This window comes from Eulemur rufifrons, chromosome 7, assembly GCF_041146395.1.
Source record: "Eulemur rufifrons isolate Redbay chromosome 7, OSU_ERuf_1, whole genome shotgun sequence".
NCBI classification, from domain to species: Eukaryota; Metazoa; Chordata; class Mammalia; order Primates; family Lemuridae; genus Eulemur; species Eulemur rufifrons.
In genome coordinates, this window is record NC_090989.1 from 209,417,554 (window position 1) to 209,437,205 (window position 19,652).

At 44.7% G+C, this 19,652-nt stretch overlaps 1 protein-coding gene across 7 annotated transcripts in view; it reads right to left on the reverse strand.

Annotated features, from left to right (window-relative positions):
• NTRK2 (neurotrophic receptor tyrosine kinase 2) overlaps positions 1-19,652 on the reverse strand; it is a 343,235-nt gene that overhangs the window by 15,208 nt on the left and 308,375 nt on the right. The gene's annotated exons all lie outside the window — the stretch shown is intronic.

The window sequence follows — 19,652 nt, forward strand, 5'->3', positions numbered from 1 at the left end:
CCTGTTTGTCTAGAACTTTTTGCTTTTTCATAGCATTTCCATATTTGTTTCCTCTATAATAATCGTACCTACCTCAAAATATTGTTGTGAAGATTAAATGAGTTGATATTAGAAAAGCTCTTAGAAAGAAGCCAGACTAGTCTTATGTGATGCCATTTATATGATAATCTTGAAAAGGCAAAACTAGAGGTCTAGAAAACCTGTGGTTACCTAGAGCTGGGAGTTGAGAAGGGCTAGCTAGTTCTAACAAGGCATCAGGGAATTTGAGGGCTGATGGAAATGTTCTGTTTCTTGGTTATGGTTGCATTTAAATGACTGTTTGCCAAAACTTATAGAACTGTGTGCTAAAAAAGGTGAATTCCACTATATGTGTGTATATCATATCTATTTCTGTATCTCCATCCATATATAATATGCCTCAATGAACTTTCCTTAAAAATAAACAAATAAAGCTCTTGCAAACAGTAAATGTGTAATAAATATTAGCTGTTGTTGCTATGCTCCATATTTGATTCTCCACTAATCCTGTGGGGTAGATCAGGCATGCTCTTTATCCCAATTTAAGAGATGAGGAATCTCCAGTCTCAGGAGGTAAAGTGATGGATCCAAGACTAGCTGGCTTGGCACTCTTCCCGTTTTACCTCAAATCTGACTAGGTTCCAGAGGCAGGGATGGGAAAGGGTGTCTGTCTCAGTCTGCTTGGACTGCCATAACAAACTACCAGAGACTGGGTGGCTTAAACAACAGAAACTTATTCTCTCACAGTTCTAGAGGCTAGAAGTCCAAGATCAAGGTTCTGGCCAATTTGGTTTCTGGTGAGGTCTCTCTTCCTGGCCAGTAGATGGTTGCTTTCTCACTGTGTACTCACATGGAGGAGAGACAGATAAAGAGAGCTCTAGGATGTCTCTTTGGATCACGGCCCTGCTCTTTTGATGTCATCTAACCTTAATACTTCCTGAGAGTCCCCATCTTCAAATATCATCACACTGGGGTTAGGACTTCAACATAAGAATTTTGCAGGCCGGGTGCAGTGGCTCACGCCTGTAATCCTAGCACTCTGGGAGGCTGAGGCGGGTGGATCGCTCAGGGTCAGGAGTTCGAGACCAGCCTGAGCAAGAGCGAGACCCTGTCTCTACTAAAAATAGAAAGAAATTGTATGGACAGCTAAAAATATATGAGAAACAATTAGCTGGGCATGGTGGTGCATGCCTGTGGTCCTGGCTACTTGGGAGGCTGAGGCAGGAGGATCGCTTGAGCCCAGGAGTTTGAGGTTGCTGTGAGCTAGGCTGACGCCACGGCACTCTAGCCTGGGAAACAGAGTGAGACTCTTTCTCAAAAAAAAAGAATTTTGCAGAAACAAATATTCCTAATACTCTCCTTGCTAATGTTCCCCTTCTGATTCCAGTGCAGTCCAGGGGAGCAAGAACAGCTCTGAACAGTAGGAAGTGGGCAATTCCGGTCCAGAGTCCAAATCAGTGGCCCTTTGTCAGATCTTCATGTCCCTAAGTGAGGCCTACTCCCACTGCTCCCTTCCCTTCCTGGGTAGCTCTTGATGGTTCTCTATTATTAACTATTAATAATTCTGGCACCTAGCAAGTGGCTTAAACCAGCTGTTGTTCCACAGCAGTCCTCAGATGCAGTTCATTTCCAATGGAAACCTCAGAGCAATCTCTGTCCCCCCCACCCCTTCCCAATCTCCCTGGGGGGCAGCTAAGGGAGGGTGAGGAGACCCGGGAACTCCCTGGTGAGGTGTATGAAAGCAGGATGGCTTCCTGGACTCCACGTTGCCTCATTTCTCCCTCATGGGTCCTACTGTCCTGTGACCTATGGATGGCACCCGGCTCGTGTATGCAATTTAAAGACCTTCAGCCTTAGAAGTGATCATAGGTTCGTCTTATTTTACATTTGGCTTTACTCAGGAGCAAATATGTCTTCTCTCTCAGTAAAGCATAAATAAAACCAGAATCACACGGATGTTTAAGAATTACATTTGGATCTAGAAACAAGAATTCTTCATTTTAAGAATAAAGTAGAATTAAACAGTAAGAACATGCTCTCCTCCTCCCACCCCCAGTAACTCTTATTAACCTCGATGGGGGGTTTCCCAAGTGGATCAGTGGGAGGACGAAGCCTTCAGAAAGCACTAACACACCGTGCTGCCTGGCATGTGATTACTGTGCTTACATTTCACACAGCAACGGGAAGTTGTACATTCCAATGACATATATATTTCATCAAGCTGCCATTTTTAAATGTTCAATGTTACTGAGCTTTTTATGGGCTCCTGAGCATTATGGTTTTAAACTCAAGTGACCATCTGACTTTTAGCATTTGAGACCAAAGTATCACACCCTTTCATGGTGAAAAGCCGCAAGGACTGCCACAGTACTGAGAAAAGGCAACCAGGAGTGCAGGAGCAATATATATTCGTGTCACTGTCTACATGAAGATGATTGCATTATGTGGGTTTAGTACCAAAATTCCAATGTAAAATTGTTTCTATGGAAATTACTCAGGTTAATATTCCAGGTATCTTTTAGAAAAGGAAGAATGCAGTGATTTGTCAACAGAGGAGGAAAGTAAAAAAGGAAAACCACATCTCTGCATTAGAAAGAGCATTCTCCATATCAGCTGTGATCACTGTGATTACTGCTGCCCTGGGTGCATCATGTCCAGTAAGTGGAGAGATCAGCTGTGCCACCACTAACCCCAGTTTATTAGTTAACACTGAAGACTCCGCCGGAATCTACATTTCACCATTACCCTGAGACCAGGACTTAATACATCAGAGCCAGTTAAAAATGAATAAGGTCCTCTTTCCTCCCAGCAGGCTAAGTTCATTCTGATACAGAAACTGACGTCTGTGTCCACGTGAGCGTAGCAATAACAGAGCCGCTTTCTCTAGGGAGCTCTAAACGCCAACCTGGCATTATTATGGTCTTTCTTTCTGCTATGCCTGTGACATATGTAATGCATAGCAATTGTGACCTCAGTCATAAAGGACAACATGAGTTCTAAGGGTGATTGTGGGCGTTAAGAAATACTATAGTAAGAGTAACTCGCAGTTACTGGGCACCTACTCTGTGTGTCATGCTCTGAGCTGAAGACATGACCTACATTCGAAACTCATTTTTCGTACCTCCTCACATAGACCTACAGACAAAATATACCCATGGAAAGTGCACCCATTACAAGAAGCAGCTGTTTTGCGATTTTGAAACTGGAACTCAGTTTCTGCCCAGCTGCTTTTCTGCATAATGGTGAATACTGGAACTCAGTGTTGTGGAAAACCGGTGCAGCATAGCCCTGTGCTTCTCGAATCTCTCCACCAAACCAGCCTGATGCTGCAGAAAGTAGTAAAAAGTTGAGGAGATGGGGAGTAATTGGGACCTAGCCCAGGTGTTTACGGAAAGTGTGGAATTTCTTTAAAGTCTTATATTTCATCTTTAACATGATATAAATGTTGCATAAGACTTCCTAGTGCACTATGAAAAGTAATGTTTTGTCCGGAAGTCATTTATTAAAATTGATGCTTTAGAACCATGGCCCATGTTTATTTTGCGGTTTCATGCGTCTCTGGTCCAGACTCACCATCTTGTGTCCAAAAGCACTGGTAGCAGAAGTGCATGGGCTTTGGAGTCCATGGACTTTGTTTCCTATTCTAGCTCAGCCACATACTAACTAGCTGAACATAAATCAATTACTTAATGTCTTGGAGTCTCTACATTGCATCTAAAAAGGAATAAAACCTATAAGCCTAAATAAAGCCTATGAACTTCCCCAACGGCTAAGGCCTAGAGAAGTGGTGCTCCCCTTGGAGAACAGCCCTGTGGCTGGGACTTAAGCAAAAGGAAACATTCAGGCAATGCCTTGGAATAACAGCAAAAACTCTGCCCCAGGATTTGATACCGTCCTGCCCCACCTCGCAGTCCTCAGGGGCACCATTCACACTGCAGTCCTCGTCAGTGCTCTTCTTCCTCCTGGAGTCTGCAGTAGGGTGACCTACAGTGGAAGCCTGGAGCCACCTGTGCTTACAACAACTCTCCATGTGGCTTTGGGCAAGTCGCTGCCTCCCTTTAAGCCACAGGTTTTCATTTTTAGAATGCGGGACGATGCTATTCGTTGCATCTTACCTGTGAGGCTCCAGTGAAGTAGCAGACATAAAGCATGGCTTGAGTGGTAACACCCAACCCACATGTAACATCACTACTCTTGCTTCTTTGCATATATCTTTATTTCAGTACATTTCAACACGTTTGTATTTAGTCAGTACTATGAGCACTGTGAGGAAATAAAATTGAACGAGACATGGCCCTTGCCCTCCAGAGCGTGTTCTATGACCACAATGCAAGACAGAGCACGGGTGATGGAGTGGGAATGTGAATGAATGGTGTGTCCCACCACTTGATACAGGGCAGCCCACTCCTTAATCTAGTGATGCTTTCAGCTCCCTTATACTAAGGGGTTGAGAATAGGACACCCAGACATTTGTCAGGATATCCAGAGGATCACATGGAGGGAGAGTAGGAAAACTAGCTCATGGGAAATAGCAGGAGAGAAGGTTTTTCAAAGAAAATATTCCTGTCCCCTGCTGCAAGGTGCCGATTCCTCACCAAATTTTCCTATGAAGAAGGGGTTGGCCGCACGCCCCACATAGGCTGCTGAGGCTGTTTGTGTTTAGCCGTGTGGCTAATGTTTAACATCTTGCCACCATTTGTTGCAGGCCTACCATGTGCTAGGCATGACCGAGAACTTTACACGTATTATCTCATGAGCCAGCGAATCATGGGCCAGGCCAATGCAGGCATGAAGAGGGCACACCAGTGAGGCGCCACCGCCCGCTGAACGTAACAGAGACAGTGGCCTGACTGTAGGCAGGGGTGACCTTTACCACCAGCTACAGTCCTGAAGTACACAGGTAAGGAACAGCTGGGGGAGCTCTCTAAGGTGTGTTTCCAAGGACATCCTTCCAAAGACGTCTGGAGTCTGTCTACTTCTTTCCACCTCCATTTTGATAGATCCCCCAGTCCCATCACCTCCCCGCCCCTGCGATCACCTCTCCTCATTTCCCTTCCTACCTTCTTCCAACCCGCTGTCCATGCAACAGCCAGAGCAACAGCCTTAAAATAGTAATTGTATCACATCATTTGTTTTTCTGCTACAAACTCTTCAATGACTTCCCATTGCCCTTCGGATCAAATGGGGGCGGGGGGAGGGGATGGGGCTATGACTACATGATGAGTGCGATGCGCACTGGCTGGGGAATGGACACGCTTGAAGTTCTGACTCGGGGGGATGGGCGGGACATGGGCAGTGTATGTGGCCTGAACTTTTGTACCCCCATGATGATAAGCTGGAAAAAAAAAAAAAAAGTTGTTACAGTGACTGGAGCCAGTGTCCTGTGTTCGTTACCTTAGCGCCTTCTTCTCCGCCTCCTCTCGTGCTTTCCTGCCCTTTCCTTGCCATTCTGCTGTCCCAGCCTTTTTGATCTTCCCTCTGTTTCCTAAATGCTCTTAGCTCTTTCTCGGCTTAGGTCCTTCAAACACCCTGCTCCTCAGTGTTTACCTGGCTAACTTCTCATCCAACAGGACTTAGCTTCAATGCCACGTTCTTAACATCAGAAGTGGGTGTCCCTGTTGGGTCACGAGGCAGCATGTCCCCCTCACGGCACGCTCAGCTGCGAGGATGTGCTTGCGTGTGTGCTGACCTGTTTGCTACTTCCCTGCACATCTGGACTACGGGCTTCACAAGGGAAGCACAGCCCAGCGCTATTTGTCACAGGAGTGGGTTGCATCTCAGTCTCTCAGGCAATGGTCTCAGGGGATAGAAAACACTGAAACATGTGGAAGGAGAACAGGGGCTAAAGCCAAACAGGCAACCTCCTGTAAGCCCTAGTGGGGCTGCCAGCACCGACCCCTTGGCGCCCAGAGGGGTGTCCAAAGTGTGAAAATGAAGAAACGGACAGCAGCCACTCTGCTTTAGAGAGGGACACCCCTTTCCAAGTTACACTGTAGATAAGGAATGGAAACAGATGTATGCTGTTCGCAGGGTAATGAACACATGGGATAAATTACCAAGAAAAGCCACTGGAGGCAACGATCAATGAGCTGACGTGACACCTCTCAGAGGAGAGGGTGCCAGGGTGCTGGGAGAGGCCAGCCAGCATGGAGTGCTGGGTGCCCCGTCCCAAGGGGCCCTTCTCTTTGTTCCTCCTGTGGCATATCCCGCTGGCCACTCCGTGAAGCATCTGACTACGGAGGCCTCCTTACAGCCCCATCAGAATCTCCGCATGGGAGCGTCTGGGGTGGCAGTCTGGCTCGCAGGTGGGAGCGGCTCATCTTGAAGCTGCCTTGGCATAGCCGCACGTCCGCTTAGCCACGATGGCTGGGGAGGTCGTGGGGGCAGGTGGAGACAATGATAGGAGGTCTAATGCCAGCAGTACCACTGCCCCTGCAGGAGCTCTCCTCCCGTCTCCCCCAGCACCGTAGCTCCACAGCCTTAAGTCAGGCCCGAGTGCTGCGCAGTGACTCAAGCCTGGAGAAGTTAAACTAGAGCCAACTCCCTCTCTCTCAGAGGACTGTCCATTTCCATCACAACAGACAATAGGAAAGGCTCTTATAATATGTTTAGGATTCTTAAACCCTTATTGCACACAGTACAAATTGCTTTTTTTAATCACTGAGTTGACAATCATTTGTTTGTTTTGGTGAAATTCACTCATTCAGCAAAAATATATTGAGCTACCTACTGGGTGTGGAGCATTGTCACGGGCACCAGGAACATGCAAGTGAATAAGCTCCTTATCCTCATGGAGCACTCATTTTAGCGGGAGACACAGACTATATGTAAATAAACAAATACCTAAGCATGATAACGCCAGGTGGTGATAAATACAGTGCAAAAATAATAGAGTAAGCGGCTGGCAAGGATACAGAGGTGGTGCTATTTTAGATAGGAAGGAAGGTCAGCAAAAGCTTTTCTGAGTAGGTGGTATCTCAGCAGAGGTCTGAATGACGCTAAAGAACAAGACATGCAAACATGGGGAAGAAGTGCATTCCCGCATCAGGGTCAGCAGGTGCAAAGGCCCTAGGGTAGGAACAACCTCCATGTGTTTGAACAGCAAGGAGGCCAGTGTCACTCGAGGCTGTCATTGGTAGGGCGTTAAGGAATGGCCATGGCTGCACTGGGGAGTGTGTGTCTATGGCTATATATCTGTATCTTTATCTACATTTACATCTTTGCCTCTCTATCTAAATAATTTGCTATAGCCAGGTAGTATTTTAAGGTAAGGTACTTAATATTATGGGCTTTTCAAACAAATGCATAGTCTATGACCTAGTTATCATTACCATTTACTAAGTAGGGAAACTAAGACATAGAAACCCAAGAGCATGGTCAGAATCAGGGTCGCAGATGGCAATGGAAGGTAGGTGTTTCAAATCCACTAACCTTGCCTCTTTCTCTTTGATTTCTGTCTGTCATTTTGCATCATTTCCCCAAGCCCACCTGGTGGCATGACCAGCTATGTGAGCCAGTTAAAGCAATCATCAATCACTTTTTTTCCAAGCTCTGTTCAGGAGGAAATCCCTTTCTCTCTGATCCAGAGAATTCGACAATGACATCATTGCAGCGCATCAATCACCAGTGCTTTCTTTTGCAGGAAGTGACAGGCTCTAGGAACCAGAGTGGGTCTGACTACATGGGTTTCCCCCTCCCCGCAACTGGAGGCAGTGGAGAGATCCTATTACTACTACTCCCTTCAGTAGCACGGAGGCAGTATCGTGTTTCTCAGAGCCAGAATCCTGAGGATGTTTAGTTATAGCCTCCCTTGAGACATTAGCTTTAAGATTTATGCTAACAGTCTCTGCATACTTCTCTTGGTTAGTACAGGTGTAGGAGGCTCCATACACGTTACCTGGGTTTTCCTGATTACTTTCCCAATAGTCCACGAGTTATATGATCACATCACTGCTGAGGTCACCTTTGACTCCTAAAATAATTTGAGCTGCCTTTGAGGAAAGCTGCCCTTATGGTATCCCAGGGAAGAACAGAGATTTCATAACCCTGAAGTCCCTGATGCTGGTCAGTTACCACCCTTTCTCTGTGCTTCTTCCTTCTGCCCCTCAACCCCTTAGTCAACCCCTATGATCATTTTTCTTCAAATTCCCTCCCAAAGTCTCTATCCTCTGCAATCAGACTTTGTTTATACTAAAACATCTATTTAGGTACAGATCATAGGCCTTTAGGATTCTATATTTACTGGTTAATATCTACTTGAATCCATTTACTGGAATAGGTTTCATGGAACATATAAAGGTCTTGTGGCACGAGTGTCTACTCTCTGAGTGCAGACTCAGAGAGAGTAATTCTCTTCAGCCCCGAATTTGTCTTTAGCGATGAAGACAGGAACATTCCGGAGAATGGCAAGGCTTATACAGAATGAACAAACTATTGCAAATGAAACAAAAACTGTGGGGAAAGGCAGAGATGATTCGCAAGTTAAGAACACAGGATATTTGAACAATCCTCCACCTTTTCCAGTAGTGGTCTATCCTCTGCTGACCCAATGAAAAAATGTCCTCAAATGCCATCCCCCTTTGAATCCCTGATCCTCCTGCCACCCATCCCCTTAAATAGCACTGCCATCACCACCGACTGTTTTGTTCAAGCTAAAATCCTACAAGTCATCACTGATTCTGTATTTTCTCTTATCCCGGTATTCAAGCCATCATCAGGTTGTTTCAGCCCTACCTGCAAAACATGCCCTGATCACTTCCACTCCCTGCGTTGCCACTGTCACTGCCTAGGCCAAGCCCCCACATTCTTTTGCCCAGACTGCTGCAGTCGCCTCCTAACTGGTGGGTCTGCTTTCACTCTCGCTTCCAGTGATCCATTCCCCAGACAGCGACTGGAATACTCCTTCAGAGATGTAAATTGGATCCTGCCACTCTCCCGCTTACAATTCTTCCCCGGCTTCCACTGTACTTGGAATACAATCCAAACGTTGCAGCAGGACCCCTCAGTTCCTACCTGATGCAGGTGCAGCTCAGCTCTCTGTTCTCACCGCCTACCTCTCCCCCTTGCCCACCACGCTCTGCCACGCTGGCTCTCTTTCTCCTCTTTGTTGAACTTAGAACTAGCTAAAGTTATTCTTTGTGTCAATTGTCTTTTCTGCCTCCCTCCACTGGAGTAAGGTTTGATGATCTTGTTTGCTGCTGTATCTCTAGAGCATAGGATGGCGTTGCGCACACAGCAGGTATCGGTTGTTGAAATGGATGGATGAGGGAAGTTGTCATCCTCCTGTGAGCCATAGCCCCTCTAGGGAAAGTCATCTTGGGCAGAGCCCCCATCACTCTGGTCCCCACCTTCTCCTTCCTTCCTGTCCTCCTGGACACTACCAGAGACTCACTCAGTCACCTGCCCTGCCCTCATCTCTGCCACCAGACCCCTCTCTGCCCTCGGCAGGTGTGGACCAGCACAGAGAATAGTGAGTAACAAGATTTGCCACTGGGCTCAAGCCGGGGTGGGGGTGTGTGCTCCTGGGAACCTAACTTTAGGGACTGTGACCGCAAAATAGTCTTAACAAAAGGGATCTTATATATAAAGTCATGCACTTAATAACAATGTTTTGGTCAACCACAAATATGACAGTGGTCCTATGAGTCCATAATCCTACATTTTTACTGTACCTTTTCTATTTTTAGATATATAAGCACTTATCACTGTGTTACAATTGCCTACGGTATTCAGTACAGTAACATGCTATGCAGGTTTGCAGCCTAGGAGCAATAGGCTACACCATACAGCCTAGGTGTGTACTAGGCTATAGCATCTAGGTTTGCATAAGTACACTCTGTGATGTTCGCACAATGAAGAAATCACATAATGATGCATTTCTCAGAACACATCCCTGTTGTTAAGTGACATACAACGGTACATAAATCCTTGTCTTTGGGCCAATCGTGGAATTTATCACACTATATAGCTGACTCTCTTGAATGTAATCTCCATTTAAAAGTTATAAGAAGGGGGATTTTGTTTTGAGCTCTCTTGCATGTCTTTGCCTGGGACAGTGCTTAGCATATAGTAGGTCCTCAGTAAATATGATGAATGAATTAGTTTACAAATGAACTAATACAAGTAATAAAGTTCAATGATCTTATGGGTTAAACAATTTCTCACTAACTAGGGTCCCTCTTTAAAAGTTTGCTTCTAAGTTCAAATAAATGGCAAACAAATGAAATTTTGAAATATAAGTCGGTTGTTAGAGGAGAAAAAGGAGAGAGAGAGAGAGAGAAGGGGAGGGAAAAAGATTTTCACAAAGTAAATCCAGAACTGCTGAGTTTAGCACCAGGTGGAGACTCCTGGATGGGGTAAAAGTTAACTGCCTTAGACTAGGCCCCTCAACCCTTTTCTCCTCCCTTTGTTTTTCTCTCACTTTAATAATGACTGCTTCTTCCACGCTGGCCCCGGGAATGCAATACATCCCTTTTAGTGACCTCACAAATGCAGAGCACCATCTTTTCTTGTTTCAACTTAGCACAACCCTAAGTGAGCTGGAAGTCTTTGCTAAATTCTAAAGCAAAACCACAGGAGAATAAGCACTGAGAATACACAAAGAGGAGCATTCTGATGCGCAGAGTCCAGCCTTCTGACCTTGCCCTAGCAGGCTCCCTTCAGCTGGTCCTCTGAGCTCTCTCTGCTCTAACCCCCAAGTGCTGCTCCAGCTCAGCAGGCAACAACCTACCTGCACGTCCCAAGTCCTAGCCTGGCCCGCCTGGCCTGATGTTGAAGGCGTCATTTGAAGATAACCCTGCACCACCCCCCAAAACTCCCTTCTTGATACCTTAAGATCTTCATGGTCAAGACAAGACAGTCACAGTGACTTGCTGAACAACCATCCTCTTTGGCTCCAGGGTCAGACTTTACCTTTGTGCATCGAAGTAACCAGATTTGAATAAAACTCAATACTGGAGCTGTCAAATAACAAGAAGGACAGACTCAGGGGCCAGTTGCTCATGGCTTGCATTTGGTAAACCTTGCAGAAGACGGGAGTAGTTATTTTTCGAGGAATTTGTGAAAAGCTTTTACCCATTTGCTGAACACTTGAACGGTCACTTCATGGTCTCTCTAAATTAAATCACTAAGGTTGCACCATTATTTTAAAGTGGAAAAAGTGGTTACCTCTGGAGGGAAAAATTAGGTTCAGCAGAAGAGGAACCAAAAGTGAGCATTAAAAAGTAAAATACCACAGAGAGAGAAACTAGCAGCCCCGGGGAAGCTCCTCGCATCTGCACATCTGAGCTCACACCAGACGTGAACCGTGAACCTTCACGGGCCAGGCGTTTCATGATCTCCACTAATGAAAACTCAGCCAGTCAGAACTGGCCTCATTCTGATAGTTATCCTCTTGGGGTCTTCAGAAATTACCACCAGGCTTGCTTTGCATTTATATCACCCAGGGCAGTTGGGGGGAAAGCATTTATTTAGCTAGAGGGAGGCAGGCAAAGGTGTGGCTAAAAACCATCTTTCAAATGAGGAGGCAGTGTTGTCAGGGGACAATGCCTGGCTACTGGCCACCAAGGGCAGGTCTGGAACAGGCCAGGGGGAATTTTAGCAGGAAGATCTCACATTTGATTCAATCAGCTTTTGTGACATGAATGGCCCTTAGGTCATTAATTGCTTGAATACTCAGATGAGGGTAGCAATGAAGTCCCCTTCTCTGTGACCCTCCGATGCTTTATAATAGAACACTCAGGGGCTGTTCCCGTTGCCCCCCATGCCTGACTTAGAAATTCAGGCCTTCAGGTAGGGAAAAGGAGCTCTGTGTACTCCATATTCTAGAGCGGGCTCTATATCAGTCGGCTGCCAGCACACAGCTGGAGCAGACTGGCCCTGCACGAGCCCACCATCCTGGGTCCTGCACCTCTCTGCCTGCGTGACCAGAGGACTGGGAGGGGGAGTGAGAAAGAAAAATGGTTCCATTGGTCTTTTGGTGGAATGTTCCTGAAAAGAGGTGGTTCCCTTCCCTTTTCCATCTCTGTACTTCCCCATCCCCAACCCGAGAACAAGCAAGGGGCTTCAAGAGAGTCCCTCATAAAGACTGGGTGTGCTATAAGAAGAACGGGACTTCATTTTGCATTTGGGCTTCTGTTTAGGCAGCACTTATGTGCACTGCAAAGGAAGTGGGAAGAGGATGGAGAAAAACAGTGGAGCTGATAGGGCAGGGCCAGAGCTTGCTCGCCCATCACCAAGAAGGGCAAAGATGTGTGAGTTCCCCATGTGTAAGTGGGCACTGTGCAAAGTGTCTATGATTGAGCCTTCTTGTCTGTACCCTGGCTGCCCAAGGGTGACCCACGGAGGTGTTGGCAGAGAAACAGCAACAACAACAAAAAAAAGGATGACACCTGAGAAGTAACGAGATGTTTGTCCTTTATCCTCAATCCCTCCTCCAGCCCCTAACCAACCGGGCACTAGGATCAGTAGGGGAAGTCGGGAGAAGTCCAGGTGTGATGCTGAAAGGGGAAGTTTTGAATCTGATGTAAGAATGAAGTTTTAAGCTGAATTCAATTGGTCTCATAAATAAAGGTTAACGGAGAGTCTTGGAATCTACCTGAGATGCTATTAAGTGGTGGTAAATATTGGCTTCAAAAGTGTTGCAACGCATACCGCTACACACATATTAGGATGGCCAAAGTCCAGAACACTGACAACACTAAATGCCGGTGAGAATGTGGAGCAACAGGAACTCTCATTCATTGCTAGTGGGAATGAAAAATGGCACAGCCACTTTAGAATAGAGTTTGGCAGTTTCTTACAAAACTGAGCACTTACCCTATGATCCGGCAATCATATTCCCTGGTATGTACCCAAAAGAAATTGTAAACTTATGTCCACACAAAAACCTTTACATGGATGTTTATAGCAGCTTTATTTAATTGCCAAAACTTGGGACCAACCAAGATGCCCTTCAGTAGGTGAATGAATAAATAAATTGGTACATTCAGACAATGGTATATATTATTCAGCACTAAAAAGAAATGTACTATAAAGTCATGAAAAGACATGGAAGAACCTTAATTGCATATTACTAAGTGAAAGAAGCCAATCTGAAAAGGCCACGTACTATATGATTCTAACTATATGACATTCAGGAAAAGGCAAAACTATGGAGACAGTAGAAAGATCAGTGGTTGCCAGAGGTTAGGGAGGAGAAAGGGATAAATAAGCAGAGCACAGAGGATTTGTAGGGCAGTGAAACTACTTTATGTGATACTATACTGGAGGATACATGTCATTATACGTTTTTCAAAATCCATAGAATGTACAACATCAAGAGTGAACCTGAATGGAAGCTATGGACTAGGGGTGATAATGAAGTGTCAGCACAAGTTCACTGATTGTTACAAATGGATCACTCTGGTGCAGGATGTTAATGGTGATGGAGGTTGTGCACATGTGAGGGCAAGGGGTATACAGAAACTCTCTACTTTCTGCTAAATTTTGTCATAAATCACTGCTCTAAACTGTTCAAAATGTGTTGCAAAGAGGACATGGGATGTGGTCATGACTGAGGCTCTGTTGCTCAGTTTCCTCTCTTGGAATGCAGGACAGTTTCCATTAATGCCATTAAAAAATTCAGAAAAGGAGGTGGCTAGTCCTGTCCTGTCCTCCTGTGTTGTCACCATGGTTCACTGGGCTGTGGAGGCTGTTTCATAGACACTGAAAACCTGAGCAGTGAACATGGAAGTGTGGCTCGGAGAAAACCAACAGAAAACCCAGTGGGGTGGAAGCTGTCACAGAGTGGCCCATTCACCCTTCCCCAGAGCAAAATTCATAGAAGTCAGTTGTGTCCAGAAGTCTACTCTCAACAGGAGTTGGGAAACTATATTGCTCGGGATTCTTGGAAATAGGAACACAATGAGGGCTTAGGAAAGTGAATTTGCAGCAGTACCATTTTTGCCAAGATGAAATTAAGTTTTACCATGGAATATATGCACTCACTATAAGGGGTCTTCAAAAAGTTCATGAAAAATATATGTTATGAAAAAACTATGCATGTGCTTCAAATTTTTTTTGCACCAAAATACAATCATACTAACTTGTTATAACATGTCTGAACAGGATCTAGTTTGAGGCATTAGGAAGGATAAGACATCAGTTGGAACGAGAGCCCCTATCAGAGCAACATGAATTCTGCTAAAATTGAAGTAAAAACAAACATCACATTTATGTTAAAGGAAGAATGGTGAAATCATAGAAAATTTATGGGGATAATGCTCCAAAGAAATCAGCAGTTTACCAGTGGATAATTCATTTTAAGAAGGAATAAGATGATGTGGAAGATGAAGCCGATAGTGGCAGACCATCCACATCAATTTTTGAGGAAAAATTAATCTAATTGAAGAGAATCAATGATTAATAGCATGAACAATAGCCAACACCACAGACATCTCAATTGGTTCAGTCTCTATAATTCTGACTGAAAAATTAAAGTTGAGCAAACTTTCCACTTGATAGATGCCAAAATTATCATGCCCAGATCAGCTGCAGACAAGAGCAGAGCTTTCAATGGGAATTTTAAACAAGTAGGATCAAGATCCTGAAGCATTTCTTCAAAGATTTGTAACAGGAGATGAAATGTGGCTTTACCAGTATGATCCTGACAACAAAGCACAATCAAAGCAATGGCTACCAAGAGGTGGAAGTGTCCGGTCATAGCGAAAGCAGAGCAGTCAAGAGCAAAGGCCATGGCAACAATGTTTGAGATGCTCAAGGTATTTTTCTTGTTGACTTACTGGAGGGCAAAAGAATGATAACATCTGCTTATTATGAGAGTGTTTTGAGAAAATTAGCCAAAGCATTAGCAGAAAAATGCCCAGAAATGCTTCACCAGAGAGTCCTTCTCCACCAACAATGCTCCTGCTCATATCTCTCATCAAACAAGGACAATTTCGGGAAAGTTTTGATGGAAAAATAATTAAGCATCCACCTTACAGTTCTGATTTGGCTCTTTCTGACTTCTTTTTGTTTCCTAATCTTAAAAAATCTGTAAAGAGAACCCTTTTTTTTTCAGTTAATAATGTAAAAAAGAATGCATTGACATGGTTAAGTTCCTAGGACTCTCAGTTCTTTAGGATGTACTGAATGGCTGGTAACATCACTCACAAAAGTGTCTTGAAATTGATGGAGTTTATGTCAAGAAATAAAGTTTATATTTTTTATTTTTATCTTTTAATTCCACTTTTCTGTGAACCTTTTGAAGTCCCCTTATATTTCCTTCCACACATGACATCTTTTTTTCTTATTAAAAAAAAAACAGACTTTTTCTAGTTTTTATTTTGAGAACTCAAGAGCTAAACTTGCCAAAGAGAATTACAAGGATGTTGGGAGTATCAGTATAACAAAAGTGCTGAGCTAGACTAAGTAAAATGAGGAAGAATTGAATATTAGTGAGAAGTATCTTTAATTTTAATGATTTGTTACTTAACGGCCCAATATGCTGGTAATATCATAACCAAAGGTATCATAAAATATTCATCATAACAATTCTCTTTTACAGATATTAGACTCTTACCAGACAGTACAAAAAAAAAGGAAAGGCTTTATAAGTTACTGCAGGGAAGGATTCACAATTGAAAACAATGAGAGACTCATGCATATTATCACAAGCTTCAAAGGGCTCAGGCAGTCGTAAAAAGGAAAACTTCAATCTTGGGCTACCAAAAGGGTGTTTTGTGGGAGAGGGATAGAACAAATGCTAAAATGGACTTACTGAGCTGGCTTGGTGTTTAACCTTGTCCTCCTACACATATAAGTAAGGGATTAGGTTCTCTTATGCATGGGCTCAGGAGGGGCTAAAGAAAGAGTATGCAAAAGATGGACTAAGCACCTCAAGGTCAGAAGCCAACAGAGAATTGTCAGGTAATAATTGCTTAAAAAAAAAAAAAAAGCCAACAGAGAAGAGCTTTCCTAGCTGAGAGAAAAGAAGGTTGCATGGGGCATTCCAAAGAAGAGACTGACACTTCAACTACAGATAAGGGCCCATCTAGGACAAACTTTCACACCCTGGTGCTTCCCTAAAATGACATCACCTGAGTCTGTATTGTGAGACTATGTCATGGGTGAAAATGTATCATGTGTAAATGAGGTCCTTCCAGCAGCAAATTCCTTTTCTTTCCCTAATGGAATCAACTTAAATCAAATTCTAAGAAACAAGAATGTTGGAAGGTGGGAAAGTTTCTCCATGAAGCAGAGCCTGAGGTCATGGCTTATCTGCTACTATAATAGTTTCCCAGGGAGTGCAATGCCAGGGAAGCAAGACTGAGGAGTAAGGAGAGAGGGGCAGGGGAGGGGGAGGAGCAATCGGAACAGGAGTTACTGCACTAGACTGCTTGCTCGAGGTTGTAGGAAATACTTTGTCTCAGGAGAGTCTGGTGGTAAGAACAGGGAGTAACTTATCTACAGACTCCTGCCTCCTATTGCTTAAAGATTCTAACACTGGATGTTGGCTTCCCTACACTTCTAAGTTGAGCATGTGTAAGCTTCAGATGAAGCCAGCAAAGTTTCATATCTGAGCATTAACAGGGAGGCAGCAGGCCATGAGATGAGAGGTACACAAGGTGGGCAAGACACTGTGCAGTCAAGAGGTCAAACCCACACAGAGCTGGTCATCATAACAGGGGCTGGAGCAGAACAACATGGCCAGTGGTCCCAAAGACAGGCAGAGCCCAGAGGCTCTGAGGCAGTGTATGAGAGGTGTTTGCTACAGGGAGGGGAATAGGCCCACCATCTCCTCCTTCTTCTGACATTCCATGGTCACTGGACTGCTCTTCCCTATCCAAGTTTCCAGACCCATCATTACTTAAGCAGCTTCAGCTTAGCCTACGCTCTTCCCAAATTTGTTTTGCTGAATACAGCATCAGCCTCCATGTTAGGCCACCTTGGTGCCCTCTTTGGACCACCCAGCTACCCCCTTTTGCCTGGAATCACTCTTCTTGTTCACCTGCCCCAAGGATACTGACCACTGCATACCCCTAGCTCATAGCTTAACACTCGCAGCTCTGGAATTTCTCCGAACAGTCCCTTTTGTGGAACAAGGATCCGATTGGTCTCCATTCCAATTATCACTTCAGTAACCTTAGTCTTCCAGACCTCCTAAGATACCTGAATCTGAGTCTCTAAACCTAAACTCAGCTCCTGGGTCCCAGTGCCCCAGGATGGATTCCTTAAAGCCAACTTAACTGTGCATAAGACTCCTCGTTTCTGGGTCCGGCAACTTCAAGGGGCACTTAGCTTCTTCATGACCTCATCCCTGGCCTGGAGATGATTTCCAGCTTCAGACACCAGCTCCTCTGAGCCTGTCCTTTACCACCAGCTGGATCTGCCCACCACGGTGCCTGTGTCTAACACCCAGCACCTGCTCAGCCCTACCCCTTCCTATCTGGCTGCCACGCCTTCTCTACAAATCCAACACTATAAAACAACAGTAACTCAGGAGCTGATGGCACTTCATGCTTAGCTGGCTTCCTGTAGAGTTCTGCAAGCCTCTCACTGGGTAAAGGTGGCTGTGCTCACCTCCACAGCCAGATGAAGACAGGCATATAGACACATGATACTTATCACTGGGCTGAATGTAAACAAATCCCCAGGTGACTCTGCACATGGGCAAAAACTGGGCTCGCCAGCTTTGACACAGCCACAGAAAGGAAGAGGGTTGATTTCACTTGGAAAATTTAGCTAAGCCTGACTGCAGAGCACCTGCCATGATGCTTAGCACACATCTGAAGTTGGGACAGGCTGTAATCTATTACTCTCTCTCCACCTCTCTCTGTATCTCTTCTCTGTACTGTCTTCTCATTTTCTCTTTAATATAATAGCACAATAGAAATGACAGGTTTGGTACTTCCAGGCCTGCCTGAGGGCCAGCAGCTTCCTGGTTGCAGACACAGAATACAGCTCTCTGACTCGGAATCCAGGGCTTGCTAATCTCCATCGCATAGTCTCCTGGCACCGGCCTGTGTCCTCTGCCGGATTTGCACAATGTGGGCACACACAGGATCTCTCTCCTGCCCTCAAGTGATGTCAAGAGACAGGCTTGGAGGGGAAGTATCTCTGCTTTCCATCCGCAAAGCTGAGCTCTAACTGTGGGCATCTGTGCTCTGCCCACAACCCACTGTCACCTGGGGCAGAATCGCTCTCTCACTCTAGTGTGTCCCTCTGATGAGACACCTTAAAGCATTCTTTTGTGAACTTGATTAAGTGAGAAACAATGATGGAGGTCATTGCCAAGTCTTATCACAGTAACATCTTTCATGCCGCATCAATAAATTTCAGATTATTTAATCACTTTTATTAATGGGAAGGGGTTATATCTTTAGAAAAGCTCTTTCCCGAGGTCAATGTTTCATGCTAAATCTATTCACTCTTTTAACATTTTTATAACCGGTGTACAGCAGTCTCATATGTTCACAATAATGTTCAAATTGAAAGAGTATGATCAGTTCCCAACATAAAAAGTACCGTTTGTTATTTCTGTTTAAGCATCTTATTACATTTAAGACTTGTGACCAATCAGATATTTGCCTTTTAGAGATCAGCCTTTCTTATTTTCCCAGGATTGCAACATTTGGAAAGGTTAGAAAGAGAATGTTGACTTAGCTGAGAATCTCAAGGGTCCATGTGTTCTCCTCCTCCACTAAAGGCTAATTACCTTTAGGCAAGTCAATGTGATCTCTTGAATTAAAAACTGTAAGAGCCTGGAATTGTTAGCCTAAATTTGGACCTGACCTCCGGTTTCTGTTTAGTTGTCCAGATAAAGGTGGAATGTCCTAGTGCTGGCAACAGAGTCAGCACACGTTCCAGGCCATTTGCTGGTTCTTTATATACACAGTTTAGTTCTCGAAACAACCCTGCAAGTGAGGAGTTGTGATGTCCAATTCTCAGATAAAGTAACTGGAGCTCAGAGAGGATAAATGACCTGCCCAAGTGTGCGGAAGAACCAGCCGAGCAGCACAGGCCAGAGCTGGCTCCAATTTGCAGGAATTGCCGTGATGCTTTGGATTCGGTCCAAAACATACAGAACTCACATGTGCCCTTCACATAAGCAACTGGGATTTCTCAGGGTCTGACTGGGCACAGTGAGACTCACATTCCACCCCATGCAAAAAAAAAAAAAAAAAAAAAAAAAAAAAAAAAAACCCAGGGGATAAAGAGGGTTCTTTCCTTGAATTTTACCAATATTATAATTGTTCTGAGAAAAAAACCCAAAACAGTATGTAGTCATTCTTCTTGGAAATGCGGTCTTTTACAGAGTGATGCTTTCTGAAGCCCAGCGGGCTTTCTACGGCACACGCTGACAGTAGACCCAGGACTGGCTGTGTCTCTGTAGGAATCTAGGGACTGCATTTCTCTTAGGGAAGGCCCTGCAGGGGGAAAAACATCTACTTTTTCCAAGGCTTTTTTGTTTCTAAGGACTCACATGGAGTTTTTAGTTCACTTTGCTATTTTTAAAATGGTCTAAGAGTTACCTTGAAGCCCTGACCACAATATCCCCTCTTCTCAGGGACAACCCTCCCCCTCCAGCTGGAGCATGTTTTATGCATTGCAACGGGGCTCTCTGCAGACCCATCCTTTCTGCACGTTAGTGACTT